The 10,145-nt window shown below is 45.8% G+C and overlaps 1 protein-coding gene across 5 annotated transcripts in view; it reads right to left on the bottom strand.

Annotated features, from left to right (window-relative positions):
* Positions 1 to 10,145, bottom strand: part of HECTD1 (HECT domain E3 ubiquitin protein ligase 1) — a 4,301,832-nt gene that overhangs the window by 2,297,363 nt on the left and 1,994,324 nt on the right. The window lies entirely within an intron of this gene.

Consider the following 10,145-nt stretch of genomic DNA (forward strand, 5'->3'; position numbering starts at 1 on the left):
GCAGATGAATGGCTTGATTTAGAGAAACCCTAGATACCACCTTTGGCATAAAGGTAGGGTTGGTCCTTAATGAAACCCTGTCTCTGTGGAAAATAATAAAGGGTGGTATTGCCATTAGGGCCTGTAGTTCCGAAACCCTTCTTGCTGAGGTAATTGCCAACAGGAAGGCTGTTTTCCATGAAAGAAATTGCAAGTCAACTGAAGCTGCTGGCTCAAAAGGAGGTAGAGTCAGTTTTTCTAAGACAAAATTGAGGTCCCAGGCTGGCACTGGGGCCTTTCTTGGTGGCTTAATGTTCTTGATTCCCCTGAGGAATTGTCTTAGTAAGGGGGGAGAAAAAACAGGAGGATCAGTGTTGTATCTAGCTGAAATAGCAGATGCATGTATCTTTATTGAAGAATATGAGAGGCCATTCTGTAACACATCTGCCAAATATTCCAAGATAAGTGGGATGTTCAGTAATGATGCATCATGCCCTTTGCTGGTATTGCAATTGCTGAATCTTTTCTACTTTGCTAAGTAGACCTTTCTGGTGGACGGTCTTCGAGCCTCTGTTAGTATCCGCTGAACTTCCTTGGAGAGAGATAAGTTGAAGTTATTTATGGGATCGCCCAGGCTGTTAGCTGCAGAGTCTGAAGGTTTGGATGCAGTGTTTCGAAATTGTGTTGAGTCAAAAGTAGAGGCCACTGAGGAAGGGCCCACCTCCTGGTGTGGCATATGCTCCGTAGTAGTGGGTACCAGTGTTGTCTTGGCCAATCCGGAGCTATTATGATTCCCTTGGGCTTCTCTGCTTTGATCTTTAGTAATACTGAAGTCATCAGTGGCAGAGGTGGGAATGCATAGATTGCTAGGGAGTTCCAGTTGAATGAAAGAGCATCTATTTTCCAAGCCTTTGGATGGTATGTCCTTGTGCAAAATTTTGGTAGGAGATGATTGAGGTGAGAGGCAAATAGGTCCACTTCTGGCTTGCCCCATGTCGAAGTGAGTTGTCTGAAAACCTTCGGATGTAACCTCCGCTCGTGTGGACCTGTGAAATTCCTGCTTAGGCTGTCTGCCAACACATTGTCTTTTCCTGGAACAAACTCTGATTGTAACTGGATGTTTAGACTCAGTGATTTCTTCCAAAGCTGCATTGTCAGTCTGCAAAGGGGGTAAGAGTGGGTGCCCCCCTGCTTGTTTATGTACCACATCACCGTGGTGTTGTCTGTCCGTATCATTAAGTGACCTTGCTGGAGTTGGTTTTGAAAAGCCTCGATAGCATGCATTACTGCCAGCATTTCCTTTTGGTTTATATGCAGATGTGTTTCCTTTGGAGACCATTGACCTTGTATACACCTGCCTTCCATGTGCCCCCATCCGAGGTCTGAGGCGTCTGTAGTCATGGTCTGTGTTATCTGTGGTTTTTTGAATGACATACCTGTGTTTTCCTGGCTCACCGAGGCCCACCATAGGAATTCCTTTTGTAAGCATGGAATGAGTGGTATGATTGTCTCCAAGTTGTTGCTGTGCTGAGACCAAACGCTTTTTAGGTACCATTGAAGCTTTCTCATGTGTAGTTTTGCTAATGGAACCAGTAGAATGCAGGATGCCATGTAACCCAGGGCCTGTAGGAATCTCCTTGCAGTCATCTGGGTGAGTTTTGCTAAACCTTTGAAGTATTGAGTTAACTTCTCTTGCTTGTCTTCTGTCAGGTAAGCCATCTGAGAGGCTGTGTCTAGTTTGGCTCCTAAGAAGATTATTTGCTGGGATGGCTGCAGTCTTGACTTTTGGAAGTTGACTGTGTATTCCAGAGCTTGAAGTAATCGTATGACATATTCCAGATTTTTTGTCAACATCAATTTGTCGTCCGCTTGTATGAGGCAGTCGTCCAGGTATGGGTAAATTTGTATACCCTGGAGCCTGCAATGAGCAATTACTGAAGCCAGGCATTTTGTAAACACTCTGTGCGCAGTAGATATGCCAAATGGCAATGCTGAGAATTGATAATGCTCTGGCCCTGCAAGAAATCTGAGGTATCTTCTGCAGCTGTGTCTGATAGGGACATGCAGGTATGCCTCCTTGAGGTCCAGAGTAATCAGCCACGACTCCTTGCCCAGCATGGGAAGGAGTTGCTGTAGAGTCAGCATTTTGAACTTTGGTACTATGAGAAAGGTGTTTAATGCGGACAAGTCCAGTATTGGTCTCCATTGAGTTTTTCTTGGAACAAGGAACAGTCTTGAGTAAAACCCCTGTTCTTGTTGTGGAACTCTTTCTATTGCTTTCATTCGAGTTAGCAGAGTGATTTGCTTGATAGCCTCTGCCCTTTGATGTTGTGGTAGATTTGGCATGCCTTGTTTTCTTGGTAAGGTATGAAAATGAAACCTGTACCCTCGGTCTATAATGTCCAAAATCCATTTGTCCTTTGTCAGTGTGCCAGTTTTCTGCAAACAGAGATAATTTCCCGCCCAAGGGAGCTTCTAGTTGTTCCCTGGTAGGCGGTAGTAGAGGAAAGTCATTGAGATTGTGGTTGTTGGGCAGGAGAAACCCCTGCGTCACCTCTTTGGTTTCCTGGCTGCCATTGACGTCCCCTGTAAGGGCCTCTGTATTGGCCTCTTCCTCGGCCACGTCTGTTCTTACCCCTTTGAAACTTTTCTGGGTTAGGAAAGGACCAGTTTTTTGAAGGCCAATTCCTACTGAATCTGGGGGGTTGAACCTGGAGGAAATCCTTTACAGTTTGAACTGATTTTGCTTTTTCTTCGATGGTCTTTAACACATCCTTGGCATTTGCACCAAAAAGCTTGTTCTTTTCCAAAGGTGCATCCAGAAGTTTTGCTTTTACATGATCTGGTAGAGGTTGATCTTTTAACCAAGCATGTCTACGCATCACTGCCCCTGTCATAGCTGCCCTACATGAAGCTTACAGTGCATCATATCCACACTGCAGGAAGTGATTGCTTACTTGCTGAGTGTTATGTACAGCTTCCTGCAAAGTCTTCCTGTCTAAAGGATCAGGAGAAGCTAATGTTTTTTGTAAATCTTCTAAGAGATAATCCTGATATTGGAACATATGAAAAAGGCAATTTAAAGCTCTCATAGATAAGGTAGTGGATGTGTAAACCTTTTTACCCCATCTCTCTAATGACCTTGCTTCCCTGTTGGAGGGCAAAGGATTTTTTGAGGTGGAGGCTGAAACTCCTTTAGGCCCCTGTGAAATAGTTTCCAAATCAACAGTATGGGCCCTGAATAAATGGGAATGAGTTTCTGGGACCCTGTAATACCTGTCTGGCTTGGCTGGAGCAGGAGGGAGAGTATCAGTGGTAGCACTAGAATCAGAATACAAGTCATCCAGAACATCAAGTACAGGAGGGATAGCTAAGGGCCTGTGCTGAGGCTTCTTAAGGAAAGTCCTAAGGCGTTTCCTGGAATCAGAATATTCCTGGCCATGCCACTTGAAATGTTCCCTCATGGTGTGCAGAACTTCCCCAAAAGAAATATCCTCAGGAGGGGAGGCCGAAGGTATGGAATCTTCTGCATCCGAGTCCTCATAGGTCTGGAAGAGCTCTTCCTGGCTATCAGAGTGGACAGAGCCCTCAGAGTCTTCATCTGAAGGAGTAGGGTCAGAGGGTTCAACCCGGGGCCTTTTATCAGGAGGAGGCTGGGATGCTCTCTCAGGATGGGTCTGTGAACCTCTAATCATGGAAATTAAGTCAGCAGCCATGGACATAATTTGTGTCTCCGGAGTCGGCTGAGGTAAGGATTTAGAAGTAATATGCTTTGTTTTGCTGGCTGCCTTAGCCCTAGTGTAGGCCTTAATAGACATGGCCATAGGAGGCCTGGCAGCTCCAGTTGCAGGAGTGACCTTGTCTACAGCAATGGTCTCGGGCATTTCCTCGGTTTCGGTATCCGGAGGAAAATCTATAACTGGCGGAGTAATGTCTGGAATCGGAGTCGTCGGTAATGCGGTGTCTTCGGTTCGGAGCGGTGGAGAGACCGTCTCAGAGGCAACCGGAGCACTCGCGCTAGGTTTTGGCGTGGAGTCGGTGGTAGACGCGGGCCGAGGATGTCGGTCCCGGTCTTTTCGCTTTTTGGGAGTTTGCGATGCCGGAAGATCCGACGGCATGGTGTAAGCAAATTTATCGCCGAAAAAATCTTCAGCGAACTCCGCCCGGCGCCTGAGAGTGCGCTTGTTGAAGCGAGCACAGGCTACACAGGCCGAGACGTCGTGGTCTGGGCCCAGGCAAGGGAGGCAGTAAGAGTGGAAATCCTTATGCGACATCAGCCGACATCGGACCCAGACTTTGGAATCCGGCCGACCGAGGGCTGCCTGAGGCAGGACAACCCACATGTTATGACTGCAGTTGCATTGTTGAAGGACATCTTGGACTTCTTCACAGACTGGTTTCGTCTGCTGAGATCCAATAAGGCTCTCCAGTCCCCTGTTCTTTTTGGCACTGAAAAGAATAACGTTCTGAAAGGTATTTGGTCTGTGGGGACTTTTTGAATGACTTTTGTCAAGAAAATTTTTAATTTCTATAGTTGCTTGTTCCCTTTGACTGGGTGGAACACCAGGGATTATTCTGATCTGTGGGACAGGATGGCAAAAGGGAATGGAATAATCTCTTGATATTATACTTTGTACTCGCTTGTCTCTTGTGATATCTTGCCAGGCTCGTCTCTTGTGATATCTTGCCAGGCTTCTAGGTACAAAGTTAACTGCCCCCCCCCCCGACTGCCTCCAGAGTAGAGCAGACGGGCCTCCTTTCAGGAGTGCTGGTAGGGTCGACCACGAAAGGAATCATGGTCACCCTGGTTTTGCGGACCCACTCTACCTCGTGGACGTCTACCATTACTGTCTCACCCTCTGCCCTGGGGAAGGATTCACCTTGTGCATCCTGAAAAACTCCTTGGGATCTTTAGAACCACATTTTCCCACTGGGTAAGGTCTTGAAGGTATGGAAAAACATACTCCAACGACAGAGAGAGGCTTTCCTTCCTGCTCGCATCTGGTGAGTATGTCCATGACTTTGGGTCCAAACAGTGAGGAACCATCAAAAGGGGTGTTGACAAAGCTGCTGCCACAATCATAGCATCTACGGGAATACCCCTCATGAGAAAATCTTTTTCAGATGGAGCTGATGAGAAATTATTTGGACTCCGAGTGACTGGTTCCATAGTGTCGGCAAACTCCCACGCCTTTTGACTAACCAACTCCATTAGCTCGTCAAAAGGCAAAGACTCCCAGGAGGCTGAAGGCTGAGATCCAAAATCTTTCAGGTACACCAACTTCTCATCAGAAGGGTTGATGGGCTTCCAGCCACCTCTCTGTTTCAGGATTTCTAAAATTCTGCAAAGGAGACATCTGCAGAGGACGACCGTGGGGAGCCTTCTGACTCCTCGAGGTCAGTGTCAGAGGTGATGGACTAGTCTAGAGTCTACATGCTTCTTCTTGCATGTTCTCTTTTGAGGAGTCTCTTCAGAAGGGCATTCTGGGGAGGTCTCGGAAGAGAGGGGTTCGCCCAATTTCGGCTCCCTAAGGCCCTGAATCTCTGCTGTCCTGTGGATGGGGTGGTGCCGAGACAGAAGCCAGTGCCCTTTGGGGGGGGGGGGGAGAGTATACCAGTATCGTCTGGATAGCTGTAAGTGGGGATAGCACACTCATCTGCTTGAAAGCAGATCCCCCCCAGCTCAGAGGACAGCTCCAGTTCCGTGGAAACTGAGGGAATCCCTGGCACCAAGGAGACCGGTTTCCGAGGCTGATGTAGGAGCCGAGCTCAGCCACGCCGAAGCCCTGAGAGGTAAACTCGGTACTGAAGAAACTCGGGTCCAAGTGTCACCCCCCCCTCCCCGGAGCTGACCAGAGAACTTCAGCTCCTAGACACCCCAAAAGGCACAGAGTGTTGGAGCAGGGAACAGTTCTGAAATCTCCTGGAGGGGTCTCAGAACTAGACAGTCTACAGCAAGTGGTAAACGGCATTCTGGCTCCGAAGATCCAGCTTGGCACAGAGGAGGAAGAGTCGTGGATGTAATAGTTTTGGATGGCTCTGAAACCGGTTGGGTCGAAGACGAAAACAATTTAGCCAGCGCCGGTGACTTCAAAAGTCTGCACACCACCCTGTCCACGTTATCGTCTGACAAGCTCCTGGAGGAGGGGGTTGGTGAGCGAGATCTCTGCAATATGGGAGATCTCAAGGTAGGGGAGTGCGGTACTCAGTAAACTGGCTCCAAAAGCTAGTCTCTTTCGGCTCTGAAGACTGTGGAGCCTACGGACTGGATTTGTCCAATTCAGTGATCTCTTTCTCTCAGTTCCAAGAGCTGTGAAGTTGGAGAGATTGATTTTTCTAAGTTTTGGCTAGTTTTTGAAGTGGCTCAATGAATCGATGAATAGGAAGACTGTCTTTCTGTAGACTTGTCACCTTTGGAGGAAAGGGACTTGTTTTTAGAGGAGGTACTCTGTAAATCTTCATCAAAAGGAGTTTTCAGGAGTCATCTGAGAATTACTTGTTCTTCCTTTCTTGCAAAACACGGGAGCTGAAAGACTGAATGTACATGCCTCCTGGAGATGACTGGACACCAAACAAACACAAATATTATCCCATCAGTAACTGACTTTTTTTTGTGAACATTTCTGACACTTTCTAAAGCCTGATGGCTTAGGTTCCCTCTCTCTGCTTTCCTTAGACATCATGGGAATGAAACAACTACTAATACTGAAAAAGGGCAAGCACTTACTATACAAAACTCAATTGAAAAACTAACACGCAATACCAAACTATCCTAATAACACACTACAAAAGCACAGCACATCTATTTATGAGACAAAAACAGCTCTGCCCTCTGAGTTAAACAGGCACTAGATCCTTTAACTTAAATGAACCCAGAAGAGCAACAACAAGGGAACAGAAAAGACAAACCCTGTAACTTACGCGGGGACTTGGCTCTCTAACTAAAACGAGCTAATAAACACAGACAAGGGAATACACTGATTAAGCAACTACTCTACAGAAAGTTTGATGGGATAAAAAAGAAACGGCCTTGCGACTAAAAGACTGCCAACACAGCAACAAACAGAAGCAAGATTAAAATGCACACGCAGCACTTCAGGACAGAGAAAACTATCTATATTACTATTCCTAGACTAATAATTATTAGCAAAAGACAAGAAAATGTAAAATTTTTAAAAAACAGCCATGGCCAAGGAGAGAGCAAATGAGATCTGGGGAATTACACCACTGCATGATGGGATAGCTATTCAACCACGAGCCAAGTGAAAGACTTTGAGCTAGTGTATTTGGATGAGTCGGAGCAGAGGATCAGCTCTGAACCCATCCAGTAAGAATGAAGGCGAGACAGGACAACATAACATTGTATCTTTAACTTTGGGGCCAAAGATGTGCTGTCAAAGGGAGCACTGACGAACAAAGACTTGAAGGGCTCCACAAAAATCACATAAGCGCATCCAGGCGTGTCTCCTTAGAACCCGCTGCCCGTGAGGTTCCTACAGCTATGTGCACCATTAGTCTCACGGAAGAATTGGAAACGGATTGCAGGGTAGCCAACTGAGAAGTCATAGATGCCTATACCTCATCAGAAATGGATCCTGAGATGTTGTCAGAGAGTTCCGTAATCAGATTTCTCTGTAACCTGGTGAAATGTGCCAAACAGTTCAGAGACCTTAAGGCTAAGGTCACTGAAGCATACACATTTCGCAAACCTGTCCATAGCCTGAGACTCCCTGTTAGGTGGGATGGACAGTGGAGCTCTCTTCAGTGAGTTCCTTTTTGCTGGCTGCCACCACGACCATGGCATCAACAGGCACCCCATTTTGCCAAGAACCGAGCATTTTCCAGTGCTGTCATAATTTTATCCAGTGTCCTAGGGATTGGTTCAGTGGTGTCTGGGGCCTTCCATGTCCACCAAGAAATCAACTGTATGAACTGACTGGTGATCAATGGGGTAAACAAGGAGGTAGATGGCAGGTACTGAAAGCCTCCAGGAATACAGACTCCTCACATGAAGGGTTGCTGGACTTCCAGCCACCTCTCTGCTTCAGGATTTCAAGGATATCTCCAAACTGGACATCTTCAGGAGGTGACTGTGGGGACTATTCACCTTCATTAAAGTCTATTTTCTGTAATGGACTCCTCTGGGATGTCTAAGTGCTTCCTCTCGCAAGTTCGCTTCTTAGGGACCTCCTCAGTGGGATGCTCTGGGGAGATAGCAGAAGTCGTCGGAACACCCTGCTAGGAAGCCTAAGGTTTTGGTACTAGCTGTCACTGTGGAGAGTATAGGTGAAACTTCAAGCAAAGAGATGGAAAGCCTGCAGAGTGAGGATACAAAGGGAAGAGTCTTCGTCGTGGAAGAAACAAGCCTCTCTCCATGACGTCAAAGGCAGATCCCAAGAGTGGAATAGGACCCAAGATCTGAAAGGGCAAGCTTTTGGACTGTAGTCCCTCCCTGTTCTGAGGAGAATCATCCCAAGGCCAAAGTCAGAGCCAAGCTAACCCATGCTGAGGCCCCAAGGTGCAGAGATGGTTCCAAAACTTCAGAGTTGACTGTGACATCCCAGACCCAACTGGGTAGCCCTGGCTCCAACAGCTCTCCAGATCCAATGGAACCAAAGAGCTCAGAGCAAGCTTCGGGTCAGAGGATAAAGAAATTCTCGGATCCAATGCAGAAGGACCCTGACAATTCAGATCTGAACACTCCAAAACCAAGGAGGAATTTGCAAAGAGAGGGGTGTAGTAGAAATTTTGGATCTCCTGACCCAGATGGGTAGGAGCCAAAAGGACGCTTGACATGCTATGGGCAGAGAGAATCCTTCTCACTAACCTTTTCGCATCTTCTTCCGTAAGGCTCCTGGAAGAGAGAGTGGACACTATGGAAGGAGGCCTAGGTCTCTCCAAAAATGAGAAGGGACTCTGGAAGGAAAAGGGTCCTCTGAGGGAGAGTAACTAGTTCTTGGAAGGGGTTTAGACTCAATAGTCGAATCAGATGGTGTTAGCGTCAGATCCGAAGAAGTCTGATCCAAACAGGTCCTCATATCTCTTAAGCTTCGGATTCGAATATCAGACTGGATCTGCTAAACCTTTTTTCTTTTGCTTTGGATCCAAATATGAAATCGGATCTGACAATTTAGAAATTTTCTTTTTGGGATCAGAGCAGTTAGCTGGACATGAAGGCTTAAGTATTTGGAAAAGGAGATTCAATCATTGATTTTTCAGAGGAAGCTCAAGATAACGCTCCAGGAAAAAGAGGAAGGGAGTAATCCTTTTAGAATAAGTTTACTCTTTCGCTCAACCAGAGGTCTTGAGTTGGAGTGGCAAATGGAGCACTCTTCCTAGAGCTGGTGTGATCAGAAATAATACACACATAAGGTATGTGTATCACAGAAAGGAATCTTGTGACCGTAGTTGGTGCTTTTTTTAAATCCATCTGGTACTTTGTCTTTGTCAGCCATGTTAACCAAGTTCAAAAACAAAAGCAGTCAGAATGGAAAGAATTATATAACAGAAGAAATATTGTTTTTTAATACATAAAAAGAAAAGAAACACCTACCAACAATGGTATTAAAATAAAAATTACACCCTACAGTGTGGAGAAAGGGGGCATACTAACTATAGTACTCAAGTAGTAAGCAAGTATGTACAAAAGGGGAAGGAAAATCAAACAGATAAAGCTGTACGATAAAGGGAATAGTTGGAAAGGAATGTAATTAGAAGAAAAAGCCTTAAGAAGGGAAAAAAAATTCAACTCATCTGAAGAATCACTCAAAAGCACAGAAACAACGGGAGTAGCTCGAGAGTTTTCTAGTTGCCATGAGCTTTTGTAATGGCCAAGTCGGATTCGAGGGATCGATGTGAACCCACAAGTCCCATAAGTTGAGAAAGAATGAAAACAGACATCAGATCAATCAATCAGATGATGTTGGAAGAGATTGGAAAATTAGAATGGAAAGGCAACATACAAAGCAACAATGGGAAAATATCTCTATGGTTCCCAAGTAAGAAATCTACATGGTTTAGGATTTTTCCATAGAAGTGTTTACATAGGTATTTTTATAAGCCTACTAACTTGAAAGAAATTTTCCATAGGCAGACAGCTAATGCTCAAGGTGTGTGATAATATGCTACAAGTTTGTAAGATTATTCTAAATATTCCCTACAGGGTA

This window comes from Protopterus annectens, chromosome 6.part0, assembly GCF_019279795.1.
Source record: "Protopterus annectens isolate FY-2018-M chromosome 6.part0, PAN1.0, whole genome shotgun sequence".
Taxonomy (NCBI): domain Eukaryota; kingdom Metazoa; phylum Chordata; order Ceratodontiformes; family Protopteridae; genus Protopterus; species Protopterus annectens.